A 21041-nucleotide genomic window follows, 5' to 3' on the forward strand; every position below is an offset into this window, starting at 1 on the left:
TTCTGGACTAGTGGACTTCTGGAAAACCAGTCCTTTGCCAGTTACATGTTACAAATATTTTAGATTATGGCTTCCATTTCACTCTGTCATTGGTGTCTTTTGAAGGACATAGAAAACCCGTTGCCGCGAGTCAATTCCGACTCATAGCGGCCGTATAGGACAGAGTAGAACTGCCCCATAGAGTTTCCAAGGAGCCCCTGGTGGATTCAAACTGCTGACCTTTTGGTTAGCAGCCATAGCACTTAACCACTACGCCACCAGGGTTTCGCTGAAGGACATAGAGGACCTTAATTTTCTTGTGGTTGAATTCATCAATCTTTTCCTTTATTATTCATGCCCTTTATGCTTGTTTAAGAAACCCTGCACTATCCCCAGGGTCATAAAGACGTTGCTTTGTATTTTCCTCTAAGTATATTTAAATTTGCCTTTCACATTTGGGGGTTTAACCTATCTTACCCTCCAGCTTTAGTAGTGGCATTGGACTATGACTATGAGATAGCTTTTATAAATTTTCCCATGTACACAACCAATGGTCCCAGCACCATTTATTAATTGTCAGCTCGGTCATATACTGGGTTTCTATACTTGGCAGGCCTCTTCTTTGGTTCTCTAGTCTATCCCATTGGTCTTTTTATTCTCCCTGTGCTGATAGACATTGTCTTAATTGCCAAAGCTTTGTAATAAGTCTTGACATCTTATAGAGCAATAGTCCCTACATCACTCCTCTTAGGAAGGACTTGGTTATTCTTATCAATTTTCTCCTCCATTTAAATTTTAGAACCTGCTTATCAAGTTTTAAAAAAATACCCTGTTGAGATTTTTATTGAAATTGCATTGATCCACAATCATTCAAAGGAAAATAGGCATATTTATTTTGTCTTCCTACCATGAAAGTGGTTGTCTCTCCATTCGTTTAGGTTTTCTTTATCATGATTCAATATAGTACATAAAGGACCTGCCCAGCATCTGTTAGATGTGTGCTGAACATTCCCCCATTGCCTCCAAGTCCACCCTCTACCCTTCCCATCATGCTCTGTGCCCAGAGACTAACTTCATGAACTACATCAGTAGGCTCCCTTGCATTCTGTCTCCAAGGCAGGTTGGGAATGGAAAGCAATGGCAGAGAGCAGAGAGCAGAAAGGGAATGAGATTGGGGTATCATTCCCCTGGCCCATTCTCTTCCAAGCAGCCAGTAGACAGTGGCTGTGCTTTTCCACTGAAGTCCACAGCTCCCACTGTGGTCTTTCCTAAGTTGAAACTCTCTCTCTCCAGGTTCTGTTAATCCCTCCCCACTGTTGATTCCCTCAGGCATAGGGTCCTCTGGAGTTGCGTGCCTGGATTTTACAGCCTCTTTTGATTTCCAGGCATTAAACTCTGCATTTGAGGACACCATTTGTTCCCTGTAAAGAGCCTGACAAATACACTGTGTGTGTGTATGTGTGTAGTTTCTCATAATTAGTAGGTTATTTTGCATTTTCTATGAAGACACTCATATCATTTACACATAGAGATTTTTTTCCCCCTTACAGTCTATATAAATTTTTGCGTGTCTTTCTACACTGGCTTCTACTCCAGAGCAGTGCTGATTAGCAGTGGTAAGAGTAGCCATCCTGATCTCACGCCTAATTTTAAAGGGGTTGCTTTCCATACTTCCCCACTAATAAGATGTTTGCTGTAGGTAAAGGAAGCTCTGTCCTAAATCTAACTTGATATGGTTTTTAGTTGAAGAATTTTATCAACTGCCTTTACTGAATTTATTATGATCACAGGGTTTTTCTCCTTTAAACTATTAATTTGATTAATTACATTAATATATTTTCTATTGTTAAGTGAATTGTACCAGGAATAAGTCCTACTTGATCATTGCTGGCTCTAGTTTACAATTATTTTATTTAGGATTTTTGCCTCTAGATTTACGAGGGAGCTTGCTTTGTGATTTCCTTCCTCCTAAATGTCCTTGGCTGCTTTTGGGATCAAGATTATTAGTCTCATATTATGAGTTGGAAATGTTATCCATTTTTCTACCCTTGGGCTTGAAAAGGCTTGTATAAGCTTGGAGCTATTGGTTTTATATAAGCATATATATATGAAGCTACCTGTAAAAACATCTGGGGCTGATATTTATTTTGTAGTAAGACTTTCAAGTATTGATTCAAATTCTTTAAAGATTATAGGATCCATTAGGTATTTATTACTTAAGTCAGTATTAACTTTTTTTTTTTTCTAGGAATTTTTCAACTTCACCTAAGCTTTTAAGTATATAGTGATCAAGCTGATCCTAATATTCCCTTAAAATTTCATCTCTGCTGCATCTATAGTTATGGCTTTTATTCATCCTGATATTGTTTGTGACCTTCTTTTTTCTTGATCCATCTTTCTAGAAGTTTGTTTGTTTTTTGAGCAAATTCTGGCTTTGATAATCCCGTGCTTTTGTTTTCTATTCTATTTATTCTGTTCTTATTTTTCCTTTCCTTCTACCATTTTTGGAAACCCTGGTGGCGTAGTGGTTAAGTGCTATGGCTGCTAACCAAAGGGTCAGCAGTTCGAATCTGCCAGGTGCTCCTTGGCAACTCTATGGGGCAGTTCTACTCTGTCCTATAGGGTTGCTATGAGTCGGAATCGACTTGACAACACTGGGTTTGGGTTTGTTTGGTTTTTTTCTACCATTTTTAGGCTTATTCAGTTGTTTCCTTTTTTCTATCTTCTTAAGAGGGACACAGTAATCAGTTTTTTAATTAGTCGTGTTTAAAAAGAGTGTATTTTCTAGTAGCTGGATATAGTTTATACACACGCATATGCATATTTATAATTAGATGAATCTTAATTGTGTTGTTCAAACCATCTATATTGTTGCTAATTTTTTTTAACTGCATCTATCAATTACTGAGAGAAGTATGTTTTAAACATTATCAATTTCTCCTTAAAACTGTCAATTTTGACTTTATATGTGATTAAAACCAAAACTAAGCCCGTTGCTGTCAAGTCGATTCCGACTCATAAAGAACTTATAGGACAGAGTAGAACTGCCCCGTAAGGTTTCCAGGGAGCGGCTGGTGGATTCAAACCGTCGACCTTTTGGTTAGCAGCCAAATGCTTAATCACTGCACTACTACGGCTCCTATATGTGATTAAGTGCCTACAAATTCAGAAATGTAACTTCCTACTTAATAGAAACGTCCATCAATATGCTGAAATTCTAATAAATTGTTTTTGCTTCTAAGGCTACTTTGTCTTAATATGGTTACATCCACCTATCACTGAGGACACTGTCATACCAAGCTAGCTAAGTAGTAGGATGAACTCAAAATCATTTTCCAGGTAGACAGAGTTTATCGCTTGATCACAACCTACTCACCAAACTTAAAGGCTGAAATGCTACATTGTTTTGTTCTTTTCCAGCTTTTCCTCATCTTCATACCCTGTGATTTGCCTTTTCTTTTTTTTAATAAATTCTTTCTCCATTACTTAAGTGCCTCTTAAATTAAGTCGTTCAGGCACAGGCTAATTATTGGCCAGCTGGAGACCCAAAGTAAACTTCTGAGAGCTTTTAGTAATTCTCTGATCTTAGCCAAAACACCACCAAAAAGCCTTTTTCACTCAATATATTTTCAGGCCAATTAAAGACACAGAAATGTTAAAACTCCTCCAACTGGTTGGCTGGTTAGCTTTTCACCATGTGAATGAATCAAAGGTCATCTCCATCAGCTCCCTAACACTGCTGAGGTAGGAGGCCAATCCGGTGGAAAGGCCTGGTAAACACCAGGCCAGAGGGCAGAACGAACCTCCACCGATCCCTGGGCTGGGACTCCTTGAGAGATAGCATGCCTCTTTACCTGCAGGCTAACAGAGCTGGTAAGAGACGCACAGGGAGCTGGAATGGGGAAAGAGGACGTGGGGGATTGCCGATGTCCTTTTAGCAGGCCTTAATCAATGAGAGAAACCTCAGCAACAGCGACGGAATCCTCCCTCAGCCGAACGTATTTAAAATGTTTACCAACTTCCCTTTGCCCTCTCCTCTCCCATTCTCCCCGTTACCTCCTTATCTATTCTTTCCAGGACTTAAAAAGTGAGACAAACAAACCTCAGTGCTATAGGGTTTCTTTCCTCTTTCCTCCCCTTTCTGGCTGGGAGCACATTCTCCAGCTGATTCTCTCTGCTTCCGCCTCCAGCTTTCTCGCTTTCTCTGCCTCTCTCTCTCTCCCTCCCCCTCTCTATGTCTCTGACTTCCTCCTTCTCTCTGCTTTTCTGTTTGTCTTTCTACCACCCTCATTTTCCTCACCTCCTTCTCATAAGTCTGTTGCTATAAGACTCAGGATCTGAAAACCTAGGTTATCTCTGAAATTTGCAGACAGCAAAGTAATTTGATGCAAGAGAAATAAAATATTTCCGTATTATTTGAATGGCTCTACTCCTCTGCATCTTCTCAAACACACATGCTCCGGAGTAAGAAAACGTTTGATTCTGTTTGGTCTGACTTTTTAACCATGGGCAGTAAATAGAACTTCTTTGTTATTCTCCTGAAGAGTCACTGACAGCTTTGTTCAATTATCCACCTCTCCACATGCTTTCCTTAAGCAAGAGAGTAAGGTTTTTCCTGAAAGTTAACATTTTTCAAGATGGAGGGTGCTTCTCTAATGGAAATAGACTGATGAGATAGATTCTCTTGGTTCCATTTTTCTAGCTGACAACACTGTGGACTTTGTTTGAGGATGGAAAGAAACAAAAAAAAAAAAAAAGTAGTTTTTTTTCTTCTTCTTCAGCCAAAAGCTGTTGTGACTGGGTTCAAGCAACCAGGTGGGTATATTCTTCCATCCATTCATTCACTGTTTCAACAAAATTTTATTAAGTGACTGCAAAGGGACATGCTCTGGGATACAGGCTCTTCTGGAGCATATCCTTGTTGGGGAGACAAATAAATAAACAAGCAAAAGAACACAACGATTTCAGGTTGTGGTATGTCCATGGGATGGACAGGAAGGCCTGGTTGCAGAGCAAATAGTAAGTACTTGAAAGACTCAGATGAGAACTAGGACGATTTGCAGATATTTATTTGGATGAGGGATGTTGTTGTCGTTGTCATTGTTAGGTCCTCTCGAGTCTGTTCCAACTCATAGCGATCCAATGTACAACACAACAGAACACTGCCTGGTCCTGAGCCATCTTCACAATCCTTGTTATGCTTGAGCCCACTGTTGCAGCCACTATGTCAGCCCATCTCATTGACGGTCTCCCTCTTTTTCAATGACCCTCCATTTTACCAACCATGATGCCCTTCTTCAGGGACTGATCCCTCCTGATAACATGTCTGAAGTATGTGAGACGTAGTCTTACCATCCTTGCTTCTAAAGAGCATTCTGGCTGTATACTTCTTCTAAGACAAATTTGTTCAATCTTTTAGCAGTCCGTGGTATATTCAATACTCTTTGTCAACACCATAATTCAAAGACACCAATTCTTCTTCAGTCTTCCTTATTCATTTTCTAGCTTTCACATACATATGAAGCGATTGAAAACACCATGGCTTGGGTCAGGTGTACCTTAGTCCTTAAAATGACATCTTTGATTTTTAACACTTTGGAGAGGTATTTTGCAGCAGATTTTTCCCAATGTAATATGTCATTTGATTTCTTAATTGCTGCTTTCGTGGGCATTGATTGCAGATCCAAGTAAAATGAAATCCTTGACAACTTCAGTCTTTTTTCCATTTGTCATGATGTTGCTTATTGGTCCACTTGAGAAGATTTTTGTTTTCTTTATGTTGAGGTGTAATCCATACCGAAGGCTGTGGTCTTTGATCTTCATCCATAAGTGCTTCAAGTCCTCTTCACGTTCAGCAAGCAAGGTTGTGTCATCTGCATAATGTAGGTTATTAATGAGTCTTCCTCCAATCCTGATGCCCCATTCTTCCTCATATAATCCAGTTTCTAGGATTATTTGCTCAGCATACGGATTGAATAAGTATGGTGAAAGGATACAACCCTGACCCACACCTTTCTTGACTTTAAACCACACAGTATCCCCTTGGTCTGTTTGAATGACTGCCTCTTGATCTATGTACAGGTCCCTCGTGAGCACAGTTCAGTGAAGGATAGATTGGGGAAAAAACAGGCATCTTTTTTTCAAAAAACAGGAGTCAAAATGAATTTTACACCAATGGAAGAACTAAGAGTCTAGAAATAAACCCACACATCTATGCTCAACTGATTTTTGACAAGGGTGCTAAGTCCATTCAATGGGGAAACGAGATTCTCTTCAATAAATGGTGCTGGGAAAATTGATTTCCACATGCATAAAAATGAAACAGGAACTATGCCTCATATCACGCACAAAAACAAAGTCAAAATGGATTAAGAACCTAAAAGTGCAAACTAAAACCATAAAATCTTAGAAGAACAAGCAGGGGCAATGCTGTCAGGCCTAGCTTCAACAGTGGATTATCTTAATATAATAACAAAAGCACAAACAGTAAAAGGCAAAATAAATAAATAGGACCTCGCAAAAATTAAAAACTTTTGTTCATCCAAAGGCTTTACCAAAACAAGTGAAAAGACAAGCTGCCAATTGGAAGAATGTCTTCGGAAACCATACATATGACAAGAATCTAATAACGAAAATATATATAAAACTTTAACAACTTAATAACAAAAGACAAATAACCCAATCATAAAATGGACAAAGGACTTGAGTAGACATTACACCAATGAGGACATTCAAATGGCCACCAAACACGTGAAAAGATGCTCAGCGTCATTAGCCATCAAAGAGATGCAAATCAAAACCACAATGAGATACAATTTCACTCCTTCTAGAATGGCTAAGACTAATGAAGCAGAAAATAACAAATGTTGGTGAAGATGTGGGCAAATTTGAACCCTTATTCACTGCTGGTAGGAAGGCAAAATGGTACAGCCATTGCAGAAACCAGTGTGGCAGTTCCTCAAAAAATTAAAAATAGAACTACCATATGACTGACTCAGCAATTCCACTCCTAGGTGTATACCCAAAATACCTGAAAGCAGAGAATCAAAAAGAGGCTTGTACCCCAGTGTTCATTGCAGCAGTATTCACAATAGCCAAAAGGTGGAAACAACCTAAATGCCCACCAACAAATGAATGGATAAATAAAACATGGTATGTACATACAATGGAATACTACTCAGCCAACAGGAGAAATGAAGTCTTGATACATGCTACAGTATGGATGGAGTTTGAAAACATTATGCTGAGCAAAATAAGCCAGTCATAAAGGGACAAATATTATATGACCTCACTCATATAAAAAGACAAGAAAAGGCAAATGTACAGAGACCAGAGTTAATTAGTGTTTACCAGGAGCAGGAGGGAGAGGGAAAGGGGAGTTACTGTGATGGAAAAATTGCATTGATTAAGGGTAGGTTTGCACAGCCGATTATTATAATTTCTGTCAATAAGTTGAATACCTGTAAAAAGTTGAATTGGCAAAAGTTGTGTGATAGATATATTTACAACAACAGCAAGTCACTGCTGAGGCTGCTTATATAAAACCAAATACCTCATGGGATTTGGTTCCTTGGTTTGAAGGTTTAGGGTCATGGTTTCAAGGAACATCCCAGTTAATTGGCCTAATAATGTTTTTAGTGTTTATGTTCTACCTCCTAGTTTGTTGTGTAGTGCCTCGGGTCTTAAAAGTTTGCAAGCGGCCACACAAGCACAACAATTGGCCTCTATTCACCTGGAGTGACAGAGGAAGAAGGAGATTCTGGAGGAGGATATAGAGCACGTGCTAAGGGCCTCCATGGACAACTGCCTCCTTTGCCATGAGACCAGAAGAACTGGTTGGTACTCAGCTACCGTTACTGAACAGTTTGATCAAAGATTCCATAAAAGAATCCTGACCAAAAGGGGGAAAATGGAGAACAGAATTTCAAATTCTCATGGACTCTAGACTTTCTGGAGCCATGGAGGCTGGATAAACCCCTGAAACTATTGCCCTGAGGTAACTTTTAAAACTTAAACCAAAAATATCCCCTGAAGTCATCTTAAAACCATTTGTTTAATTAATAAAAAAGATCTTCCTTGAGCATTATGGTCTTTTAAGAACTGTCTATATGGTGTGGAATTGACAACAGCAACTTGAAAGATTAGATAGGAAGCTTAGGGGGCAATGAGTTTGTGTTAATGAGGGAGGAACAGTTCAGAAGAGGAGGATGAGAATGGCTGTACAACTCAATGTAATCGATGTCACTAAATGGTATATGTAGAAACTTGAATCAGTGTATGTTTTTTGCTGGGTATAGTCTCAACAACAACAAAATAAATTTAGGAAAAAAAATGAGTTTCACCCAAATTTCCCCGCTTTTTCAAATGTCCTTCTCCTACTCCTACTCCTTCTTCTTCACTTTCTCTGTCATGTTTGTCCTACTAATTGCTCAATGTCTGCTGTCTTTCTCTTTCTCCCATGGAATCTTGCATCTGACCCAATCTGAAAGCACTCAATACCAGCATCCATTTAAAAGACGTCCTGAGGGTTGAATGGTGGCTTTCAAACTTTTCCGTTCATCAAGGTCCCCTGGGGTTTTTTTTTTTTTGAAATGCAGATTCCTGAGCCCCACCCCCAGAATATTTAATTTACTATGGCTGGGGTGGGACCTGAGAACTTGCATTTCTGACAAGTTCCCAGGTGCTGCTGCTGCTGCAGCATACCACACTTTGAGAACCCCTGAGTTAGATTCCCAGGTTGACTCAGCAAGAAGGGCCAGCCTGAGGGCAGTGAGGTCACCAACAGCTCCTCTACTACCTGGCCAGCTGTCTGACCACTAGGGATTTTCCAAGGCTTTGTTGGGAAGGAGGTTCCTCCTAGTGTTTCTTTTGGCCTTTAGTCTACTTTTTTTCCATCAATCCGATCTCTTCTCCTTTATCTCTTCCAGAAATTCTTCCATGCTTCTAGTACATTTTTAGCACTCTTGTCTGTTTTTCAAAGCTATTTGGATTTGTTGTTGTTGTCATTTTGGTGTGGTTTTTGGAGAAAAGAGAGGTGACTGTGTAGGTATTGTCTGCTATTTTGACGTGGAAGTTCATATACTATTTTGAATCTTTGAATAAGTAGCATGAAAGCATTAGGAAATTCAGATTAAAAAATAATTCCTTCTATTAAAGAGCCTTTACAAATTTTCCAGTGCTTTAAATTTTTTCTTCCATGGTCAGTCAGAAACTAGTGAATTTAGTCACTGTATTTTGTTTCACATTCCCCTAAATTCATTCTCTAAATCCGTTGGGTTAAGGAGGAGAGTAGAGGGAAAGGCAAGAGGTGGAAAAAGCAGGGATGCTTAGTCCATGATTCTTTGTAACCAACTAACTCTTTTTATTTTTTCTAATTTGAGCAAAGAGATTGCTATCCATATCTCCTACTCTGATTTTCAGGTAATCACGTCAGGCTTGATTGAATTTAGAGGGGATTCCTCTTTGGGTTATTGTCAATTTTTCAAATGTTCCCTTTGAAACTGGATATTCAGATCAAAGGTGAAGAACTGGATCCCAGCATGGCCAAGGAAGGACAAAAGTGCTGAGGGTAGTGCTGAGACATGGCTGAAGAGGCCCTGCCTCTGCCATGCCTGCTGTTTCTGTCAGAGATGCTAGTGTTTTGGGCCAAAGTGGTTCCTCTTATGCTTGTTGTTGTTAGCTGCCGTCAAGGCAACCCCCAACTCATGGCAAACCCGTGCACAACAGAACCAAACGCTACCTGGCCCAGTGTCGTCCTCATGATCAGCTGTGAACAGGACTGTTCTGATCCATAGGGTTTTCATTGGCTGATTTCCAGAAGTAGATCACCAGGCCTTTCTTCCTACCCCATCTTAGTCTGAGGGCTCCCCTGAAACCTGTTCCGTATCACAGCAACACACAACATCACAGACAGGTGGTAACTGTGCATGAGGTACATTGGCCAGGAATCTAACCCAGGTCTCCCCCATGGAAAGAGAGAATTCTACCACTGACCCACCAACAATCTCACCCTTTTATGTCTAAGCTGTACATTTTCCGTGAAGCTGCCTTCCTTTTATATATGCTGTGTGCCATTGTGTGTGAATCAGCTATGATATATGTCATACCCCCTCCAGTCAACAATATGAATATAAATATATAATATTTATATAAATTTATATAAGTATTTATATAAACATACAAATAGCCTACATTCCTCAGAGCTCTTTCAGTTTAAAGCAACAGAAATTTGACTCAAACTATGGTTTTTTTATGGTAAGCATAAAAGGAAATATATGGCTAATATAATTGGAAAGTCCAAGAGATGGCTCTTCAGGAATGATTAGCTCCAGGGTTAAAATCACATCATCTGCTATCTATCTACCTATCTGTCCATCTACCCACCTATCCATCCACCCATGAATGCATCCATTCATCCATTCACCCAACTATCATCTATCTATCTGTCTGCCTATCTCTCTATCTGTCTCTTGCTTCTGATTTCCTCTGTGTTGACATCATTCCCAGGTGCACTCTACCCATGAGTAAAAAAATGACCCCCATGCAGTAGTTCTGGACTTATATCAGCCTTGCAGAAACTCCTCCTTCTCAGCATCCATATCAGTCTCGGAAAAAGGTTCCTGTCTGGCCTGCCTCAGTCACATGACCACCCTGTGTTGGGAGTGGTATTATCGATTCTTAATTGACTGACCCACGATAATTACACCAAATGCAAGGAAAAAGTTCTAAAGGGAAAGAATCACTGGATTTAGACAAAATAGTAAGAGATGTCCACTGCACAGGTCTTCATTCTAACGTAATGAGAAAGGATTCCTCTGTGACATGAAATTGGTATCATATCGTTGAAATGAAAAAGGAAGACAAAAGAATTAATGATTTCAAACTGTGATATTGGTGAAGAATACTGAATATACCATAGACTGTCAAAAGAACGAACAAATCAGGCTTAGAAGAAATAAAAAAATATTCCTTAGAAACAAGGATGGCAAAACTTCTACTAGCTTACTTTGGATATGTCATCAGGAAAGACCAATCACTAGAAAAGGACATCATGGCTGGTAAAGCGAGGGCCAATGAAAACAAGGGAAAAGCTCAGTGAGATGGATCGACACACAGCCACAACAATAGACTCAAACATACCAATGATCATGATGATGGCACAGGACCAGGCAATTTTTCCTTCTGTTATACATTAGGTCATCTTCAGTCAGAGCCAACTTGACAGCCAATAACAACAATAACAATCATAACATTGTAAGTACACAAATCCCCTAAAACTATTACAGGTATTTCAATATGTTTAAAAGAGGCTCCCTAGTACGTACACACACACACACACACCCCCACAGACATTCCCCAGCAAAAGTGTTAGTGTGTGAAAATTCCTTTGAAACAGAATTGTAAGCATTTTCACAGAGACTTTATTGGGTTTAAGATCAGCTAATTCTTTTTTTTTTTTTTTTTTTTTTTAATGACTATAGGTAAGCTGCCTTGGGCTGGCAGGAAAAAATGGAAGTTTATCTTGATGCACTCTTGCTCAAGAGCCATTTTTTACACACGAAACTCTTCTGTTTGGGACACAAAAGCCAGGCTTACATGGAATGAGTGAAATACAAAAGAACTTCCTAAAGGGGGGGAAATAGCCTCTGGTTTTTGATATACAGAGTGAAGAGTACAGGTCAGAAGGAATAAAGGTCATTCAAACAAGATGCCTCAAAGGCCTACAAATGTGTCTCATCTTGTGAGCATTACACATTTTGGGAAGGGGCATTTTGTTGGATCTTGATTTATGTACCAGGCAACCAAATGTAATTTTTCTTTCTTTTTGGTAGGAAATATGGCCATTACCTTTGAAGGAGAATGAAATCCAAGTAGCCAGCTTTTCAATCATCCAAGTACCAACTCTCCTGGTGTGAGTTACCCAAATCCTTTTCCTCACTGACTGCTTTGCACAATGACATAACCCTGAGCAGAGGAGAAGAGAGGGGTGAACACAAAGTTTTTAAAATATCCGCTTGGCTGGAGGGGAGATGAGAGGGTAGAGGGGGTTAGAAGCTGGCAAAATGGACACAAAAAGAGAGAGTGGAGGGAGGGAGCGGGCTGTCCCTTTAAGGCGAGAGTACTTGGGAGTATGTAGCAAGGTGTATTAACTTTTTGTGTGAGAGACTGACTTGATTTGTAAACTCTCACTTAAAGCACAATAAAAATTATAAATATATATATATCTGCTTGGGTAGTGAGGAAGTAAATCCACTGGCTAAAACGGGAGTCACAGGCAGAGGATTTAAGACTCTCCCCACGATCCTGATCCTTCCATTACGGCAGAGATTGTTACCACATCTCCGGGGAGCCCCACTTACCATTATTAGGAAGGGAGAAAGGGGAGGGAAGGGGGGACAAGGGACAAAAGGTTGTGATATTTGGGGACATAAATCCTTCCAGAAAAGAAGCAAAAAGGGCTCCATTACCCTGACGATTCTGAATTCCTGATGTCTTAGTACATTACCTAAAATTGGATAAAATGTCTTCCGTACAAAAAATGCACCAGCCATTTCTATGTTGCCTTTTTAAAACAATGTTTAGTTACTTAACTAAGAATGAATATATTCTTTAAAATATTGATACAATACAAAAGTATATGGAGTATTTAAAAAGTCAGCTTTACCTCCTTGGTAGCCCATCTTGAATCGCGACCCCGCACCCAACCACTGTTAACAGTTCGGTGTATAATTTCCAGAGCTTTCTTTCCATGCAGTTGTGCATGTGAATAACATACACAGACAGAGATACAGACGGATGGACACACCCACAGGCACACAGGAGGTATAAGAATAGGACTAAGCTGCATGTATTGTTCTGTACTGACTTTTTCACGTGAACGTGTATCTTACAAATCTTCCCATGTCAGTAGTATTGGTCTACCTCACTCTCTCTTACTGCTGCATGTTGTTATGTAGTGTTGGGTAGATCACCATTTACCTCTCTAATGATGGACATTTAAATTGTTTCTAAGTTTTTGCTATTATAAACAATGTTGTTGTTGTTAGTTGCAGTTGAGTCAATTCCAACTCATGGCGACATCATGTGTGCAGAGTAGAACTGTTCCATAGGGTTTTCAAGGCTGCGACCTTTCGGAAACAGATCGCCAGGCCTATCTTACAAGATGCCTCGGGTGGGTTCAAACTGCCAACTTTCTGGTTACTAGCTGACCACTTAACCATTTGTACCACCCAGGAACTCCATTGTAATTTTTTTTTTTTTAATTGCAATCAAATCAATTCCGACTCATAGCAACCCTACAGGACAGAGTAGAACTGCCCCATAGGGTTTCCAAGGCTGTAATCTTTACAGAAGAAGACTGCCACACCTGTCTTCCATGGAGCAGACTGGTAGAGCAGGCCGGTGGGTTCAAACCACTGACCTTTCAGTTAGCAGCCAAGCACTTTATCCACTGCACCACCAGGACTCCATTATAAAAAATAGTGCATTGGAAATCCTAATAATGGCTCTTTATGCCCGTTTGCAAAGAATTCTCTTGGACAGAAACCTAGAAGTGGAAATGATGGTTGAAAAAATATGGACATTTTTACTTTTGATATAGGCCAAATTGACCTCCAAAAGACTGTGCTGTTTTATACTCCCCAACATTGAAGGCAATAGAATTTTTTTTAACTCGCCAATCTAATGGGAAAAACACGATCTCTCACTGTTACTTTGATTTTATTCACTGTTTACTAATGAAATTAAGTGTCTTTTCTTAAGTAAATTGGTCATTTTAAAATCTGTGACTTCACTGTGTACATTTTTGCTCATCTTTCTACTGGTTTTTCCATTTTCTTATTTATGTGTATGAACTCCATATATATTATGAATAATAATGCTTCTCTATTATGTAGCTTACAAATATTTTCTCCTAGACTGTTGATCATATTTTATTAATACTTAAGCTCTTTAATGTACCTTTAAAAAAGAAGTTATCCTCTCCTCTCTGACTGCTGTGTCATGTATCTTGTTTAAAAAGGCATTATCAACTAAAATTACTTAAAAATGAGTTTTTATTTTTCTAATATTTTAATTTTTCACTAAGATTAAGCCCTTTAATCTGTATAAAATGTTTTATTTTGTGAGATTAAAGTTTTCTCAACACTATTTATTGAATACATCATCACTTCTTTATAATTTGATGTGTTACTTTTGTTATATATGAAAGTCCTACATATACATACTTAGGTCTGTTTACAGGCTACTGTTTTCCATTCATCTATTTTATCCCCGGGGTTAAGAACATACTATTTTAATTACTACCATTTTAACGCATATTTGATGTTAAATTGAAAGTTTCCTATCACTGTTAACTCCTTTTCAGTAGTATGTTTATAAATCTTTTGCATTCTCTATTCTTTATAAACATGCAATTCAGCATGTCAAGCTTCATAAAATATCCTGTTGAAAATTTTCTTGGGATTTTATTAAATTAATCAATAATTCAGGAGGCTGGGTGATGCAAGCAGTTTGAGAATGACTGCTAACGTAAAGGTTGATGGTTTGAAGCCACCCAGCGGCTCCAAAGAAAGGCTGGTGATCTGTTTCCATAAAGATTACAGCCAAGAAAACCTTATGGAGCAGTTCTCTGTAATACATGGCATTGCCATGGTTTGGGGGCTGCCTCAATGGCAGCTAACAATGACTACAGCAATAAATAATTTAGAGAACTGACACCTTCACAATTTTGAGTCTTCCCATCCAATAACATGATAGTTATCTGTTTATTTGGGTTTTCTATTGTCATTCAATAAAATTTCATGGTTTACTTCATATTAGGTTTATTTCCAGACTTTTTTATCATTAAAATTAAAATTTTCATGACAGATTCTGATTGTTTATTGATAGTACATTGTATTATTAATTTTTCATCCATTCATTCAGAATTTGTTAAATGTCTAGTATGCACCAGGCACTGTGCTAGCATAATTGTCTATTGTAGATACACAGACAAGTTATTGAATTTTGTATTGTTAATTCCTACAGGAGAAGCCACAGGATGGAACTATGTGTCAATAAATTTAAATAACCAAGGTTAGATGGGTAGATAGGCCAAAAAGCTTAAAAGAAAAGCAAAGTATTTAGAAAAACTTCTTGAGTACATTCTTAACCACATTATTCAGTGTCCTGTATAAAAAGCCACATAAAAGTTTTTTTTTACCATCAAGTGGTAGGAAGGACTTTGCTCTCTGTGTTACCATTGCAGACAGAAATTTTCAAACATGGTGTTATTCATCTCATTGAGTCCATGAAACATAACATGATAGACCTGGAGGGCATAATGCTAAGTGAAATAAGTCAAGCATGTAAGGACCAATATTGTATGAGCCCTCTTTTATAAGAAGACAAGAGCAGATAAATATAGAGAGATCAGTATTCATTGGTGGTTACCAGGGAGAAGGGGAAGAGAGGTAAGTACACTTTAGAACTTAAAAACTTGTTACTTTTGGTGATGGGAAATGTGGCTTTGAGTACGGAAGTAGTGACCAAAACACAACCATAGTAAAGAGATGTGTCTGAGCACAAATAGAAGAGTACAGACATAATTGAAGAGATTGTTGGCAAATCACAAATGTCAATGAACAATTTATCTGGAAATTTGTTTAAAAAAAATTTTTTTTCTTTGGGGGATATACAATTTTTGCAACAACAATAATAACAACTGAAAAAATATGTTTGGTTACATAGGCATACAATCCAAAACCAAACCAAACCCATCACCTTTGAGTTGATTCCAAATCATAGTGAGCCTATAGGACAGAGTAGAACTTGCTCTATAGGGTTTCCAAGGAGCATCTGGTGGGTTCAAACTGCCAACTTTTTGGTTAGCAGCTGTAGCTCATTACCACTACACCTCCAGGGTTTCCACATAGATATATAAGTATGTATAAATATGTACAGGAAGGCATATATGAAAAATCGTAGGCATATGTATATACATGTTTATGTGTGCTGCATATATTTTCAAGTATAACATAAAGCACATAGGGGATGTACACACACACAAAAAAAAACATGAAGGCACTCATCTCAGGACAAGAATGGCAGACTCAACATGCATTCCCAGAAAGCAAAAGATCAGGATGTAAAAATTTGTTCCTAGGTAGAATGTGTATAATCAGCCCAGCTGGCACCACTCACCTATGGAGTAAAACTCACTCCCCACCACCAACCAAATGACTGACTTTACATTTCACAGAGCACCAAAGCTGAAGTTGAATCAATTATTAACCTCTTAACTTTGCTTTTTTCTCTATGCATAAAAACTTCTAACTTGAAAGAGACAGCAGAGTGTTGTATTTTTACTGAGCGCTGCCCAGCTTGAGCTATATTGTTCCTCAATAAAACTCCTTTTCTTTCACTTCTAACAGAGCAGGAGGTTGTCTTCTTTGACATTTCTGGTGTCACAAGCAGAACTTTGAAGGTGCGTTATCTTTGACGATCCAGACATCCAGACACAGGCATGATACCTGAGCCATTTTGGGCTCTCTGCTTTCATGAATTCTCAGGAATCATTTAAGGTAAAAAAAACTCCTGAATTCATGCTTGGCTCCCTTGTGTTGATAGCTCTTTGAGTTTTATTGTGGATTTGTTTTGGTTCTTGCAAGTAAAACTTTGTTTTGCTGTAATTGTCATTATAAAACGGGGAATGCCCTGTCTAAAGGAGATTTGGAGCCACTGTTTGAGACTCCCGCTCACTACATGAATAAGCATTATGGTCTCTTATTATGCATGTTCTTGTATGTATTGCATAACCTCACTCAAGCCAGTCTGGTAAACCAGTGGCTACTTTGGGGTTCTTTTGATCTCTCTAAGTTAACTTTTCTGTGCAGTAAATTAGAGAACTGAGGCTCCCAGATTAAATAATCCCAGTGAGATGCCTATTTTGATTGGTATATTGAAACCTCTAAAAGACATCAAGACAGTAAAATTGCTTCCTTGCAAGACACTGTCTCTAAATTACCTAAGCAGAATCAAGAATTTCAATGTTAAATTTCAGCTCCCACCTCTTCTGCTCCTCTGCTGGCTCTTACCTCTTTATACTCTTCTTTGCCTTTCTACTCCTCTAATAACACTTTATTCAAACTTCCCTTTTTTCCTAAAAAATCAGCAAATGAATGCTTGTCTGAAATGCCTTTAAAATTCACCCCAGCAGTGATGCTGAAGATTCCCCATGTATCGCTTTTGTCCCATGGATACGCTCAGAATTACATATCATCGTGAAAGATTTTCCTAAATTCTGTCCTTGTTAAAGCCTACCAGTCTGGGCTTCCTGACTTATGTCAGCTTCTTCACATAATTACTGGACCAGGCAAAGCCCAATTATGCCTAGAACAGGCAGAATAGAGAAACCCCCAAGGGCAGTTTAGCTTTAAATATTCATAAAATGGCCACCAAGCTGTTGGAAGACTCCCGAGTCATGAGTAAAAAATTTCTAGAGGCTATCACAAAGGCCTTTCCTCCATTAATTGATTGGAATTTTTTTTTTTTTAACAAAATAAAGATGAAAGTGTTTATTATTATCAGATTCGGCTGCTCCAAAATTTTTCCTAACACTCTGGCCTTACTTTGACCACACCTGCTGCTTCTGGAGCTTTCAAGGCTGTTTTCATATCTGGTCTTAAACTTGAGATCTCAGCGTTAGTAAAGTGATATTGATTAGACTGGGAGACAGCTCCTATTGTTGAACTAACCAACTTAGCTTACAAACTTTCCCAGACTCTTAAAGCCAAAAGGGTTTCTAAGGCTAATAAATTAATGGCCTTTCAGTTACAACAATTACAATCTCTGTCAAAACTAAAATGTTAAACCTTCCAAAGGCACAAAGGCAGGTATTTGACACTATGGTAAAAAGCCTGACCATTGGAAAAGTGAATGCTATAAGTTAAAAAAAAAAGACTGGCATATCCGCCCCTTTAAAAAAATCCTACCATCTGATTTAGAATGAAAGGGCTCTGGGGACAAAACGGGGACTTTTCTTGTGGCGGCTCTTAATCCGCAAGGAGAAACTACTTTACTTATTAATGGAGAACACTGCCAATTTTTAAGTAACATTGGAATCACCCTGTCTATTAACCCCACCTGTTTACAAAAGCCCCAGCCGTGGAATACTAAAACCTTAAAAGTAGTGGGAATTACCATCAGAAACAAACTTTGATTAATTCCCAACCTATTCCGGTAACTCTTGGTCCTACTAAAGATTTACACTCTTTTTTGCCCAATTCTTATACTCTTGTCAATTTATTGGGAAGATATCTTTTCTCCAAATAGAATTGTCATTTACAGTTTAATGAAAGGGGGGAAATATTATTGAGTCTCCCTGATATCTCTAAAGGAGCTCTGGTGGCACAGTGGTTAAAACAAGAGACTGCTAGCCAAAAAGTCAGCAGTTTGAAACCACCAGCGGCTCAACAGGAGAAAGATATGGCACTCGGCTTCCATAGAGATTTACAGCTTCGGAAACCCTATGTGCTCACTGTGAGTCAGAATCAACTTGATAGCAGTGGGTTTGTTTTTGGTTTTGATATCCCTAAGTCAACAGAAACAGGCTTTGATGTAGACAATATTCAGGAAGAAGAAGCTATTTGCTATATGCAAGCACTTACCATGTCTCTCCAAAATCCAACTCAGCCTAGTTCCCTCCCTTCTAACATCTTTTCCCTAGTTCCTGAAATCCTATGAGCTACCACATCCACGGATTTAGGCTGAGTTTTGTCAACTGAGTCCATGAAAATTCAAATAGATATACCTAAGCCTCTGCCAAAAATTCCCCAGTATCCACTCAAATGAGAAGCAAAAGAAGGACTAGTTCCCATCATACAAGATTTTCTTTGTAAAGGTTTAATTGTCCCTTGTACCAGCCCTTGTAATACTCCTTTTCTTCCAGTTAAAAAAAACAAATAATAGGGGCTGAAGATTAAAGATTTGCGTGCAATCAACTGTATTGTTATTCCTAGATTCCCAGTAGTCCCTAATCCTCCTGAGTCCCTTCAAATGCAACTCATTTTATGGCTGTGGATCTTTGCAGTCCCTTTTTCAGCATTCCTGTACATTCTTAAAGTCAATATTTGTTTGCTTTTACATGGGAAAAATCAACAATTTATCTAGACTATAATGCCTCTTTTTTTTTTTTATAATGCCTCAAGGATTTACTGACTCTCCCACCTATTCTGCATGCAGATTTGCAGCCTTTAGAGTTTACAAACGAATCCAAATTGCTACAATACCTTGATCCCAGCAGGCCTGCCTTAACGACAGTACAGTTTTATTAAGACATCTGGCTGCTGGTGTACATAAGGTTTCCAAAAAAAATTAAAATTAGCTCAGCCTTCAGTTAAATATTTGGGCCACCTAATTTTGGACCATTGTGATCCATAAGGTTTTCATTGGCTAATTTTCAGAATTAGATCACCAGGCCTTCCTTCCTATCCCATCTTAGTCTAGAAGGTCTGCTGAAGTCTGCTCAGCATCATAGCAACACTTAAGCTTCTACTGACAGATGTGTGTTGGCTTTGCATGAGGCGAATCAGTTGAGAATCAAACTAAGGTCTCCCTCAAAGAAGGTGAGAATTCTATCACTGAACCACCACTGTCCCCATACAGGACACAAAAACCAAAACAAACCCACTGCCGTCAAGTTGATGCCAACACATAGCAGCTCTACAGGACAGAGTAGAACTACCCCCATAGGGTTTCCAAAGCTGTAAATCTTTACAGTGGCAGGCTGCCACATCTTTCTGCTGTAGAGCAGCTGGTAGGTTGAAACCGCCGACCTTTTGGTTAGCTGTCAAGCTCTTTAACCACTGTGCCACTAGGGCTCCTCTTATGGGACACTACCCATTGCCGTCAAGTCGATTCCAACTCATAGCGACCCTATATGACAGAGTTGAACTGCCCCATAGAGTTCCCAAGGAGTGCCTGGCCGATTTGAACTGCAGACCTTTCGGTAAGCCTCTGTAGCACTTAACCACTACGCCACTAGGGTTTCCTTTTAGGACACTGAAAGAGATTAGCTGGTATAAAACAAATTTGAAGGGAATCTTTCCTTCGAACTACTCAGGCTTCTCCAACAGCAAGCTCAATCAGCTCTGCTGCCTCTTCAGCTGCCCACTTATATTCCCAGCCTCAGTTCAGCCTTGTCGATGAAGATCAAGACCATCCCTACCAAAGTCACAGCTTCTAGGGCTCTTTCTCCTTCTCCCAGTCACCTCTGACTTCTCGGTAGGCTGCGAGGTTCTTGTCAAGTGGCAAAAGACAGGCAGGCCTTGAATCTTTCTATCTTGAAGACAGCATTTTCTTGCTTCCCCCCTCCCATTCCCTGAGGGTTTGTAAAGAGGAAAAGGGGAGGCACCTTCTTTCCAGGACAAAACCAGTTTTAAAGTTGCGTGCTTGTGGCAAACAGCTTTCCTCATTCTGTTTATATGTTTCTGTCCCACAATTTTGAGTGACTCAGATATCAGAAATGACCCAGGTCTGGGAGCAGGGGTGTTCACAGGGTTGGTTGTTGTTCTGATTTAGAGACTTCTCATATTGTGAGGCATAAATTACACAAAGCACCAAAAGAGGCTTAAAAGTGATTTTTACCTAAACAACAGGATTGCGTTTTTCCATTTCTGGGCTTTCCTTTGCCCATTTCTACTCCCCCCAACCCCAAACTTAGCTTTTCTATTATTGCAAATGATCAAGGACTGGAATTAAATGAAAGCAGAAGATATTTCCTTGGCTTAAGACCTGCAGCACAACCGCATGGCAATTTGAACCACTTTCCACACTCACCACCAATTGTGAAAGAAATAATCTTATCTGATTTATGTAATTTGAGTAAGTGAAAACTACAAAATAATAGATCAAAATGAAAAGGTTTATTGTTATTCATTTGTGAAGACTGTCACTAGATGAAGCACTGGTCTTTAGGACATAACCAAGAATTAAGAAAAAAAAAAGTGACCAGGACAACATTTGCAACAATTTTTGACCCTTGAATAATTCAGAACCCAGAACTTACAGAGCTAAACTCCACC

At 39.0% G+C, this 21041-nt stretch overlaps 1 long non-coding RNA gene across 1 annotated transcript in view; it reads right to left on the bottom strand.

Moving 5' to 3' along the window:
* Positions 1-4176, bottom strand: part of LOC126074891 (uncharacterized) — a 126062-nt gene extending 121886 nt beyond the window's left edge. The window contains exon 1 of the long non-coding RNA XR_007517053.1: positions 4082-4176. This is a non-coding gene — a long non-coding RNA (uncharacterized LOC126074891). The remainder of the gene's footprint in view (positions 1-4081) is intronic.
* Between the last annotated feature and the right edge of the window lie 16865 nt (positions 4177-21041).

Source organism: Elephas maximus, chromosome 4, assembly GCF_024166365.1.
Source record: "Elephas maximus indicus isolate mEleMax1 chromosome 4, mEleMax1 primary haplotype, whole genome shotgun sequence".
Classification (NCBI taxonomy): Eukaryota; Metazoa; Chordata; class Mammalia; order Proboscidea; family Elephantidae; genus Elephas; species Elephas maximus.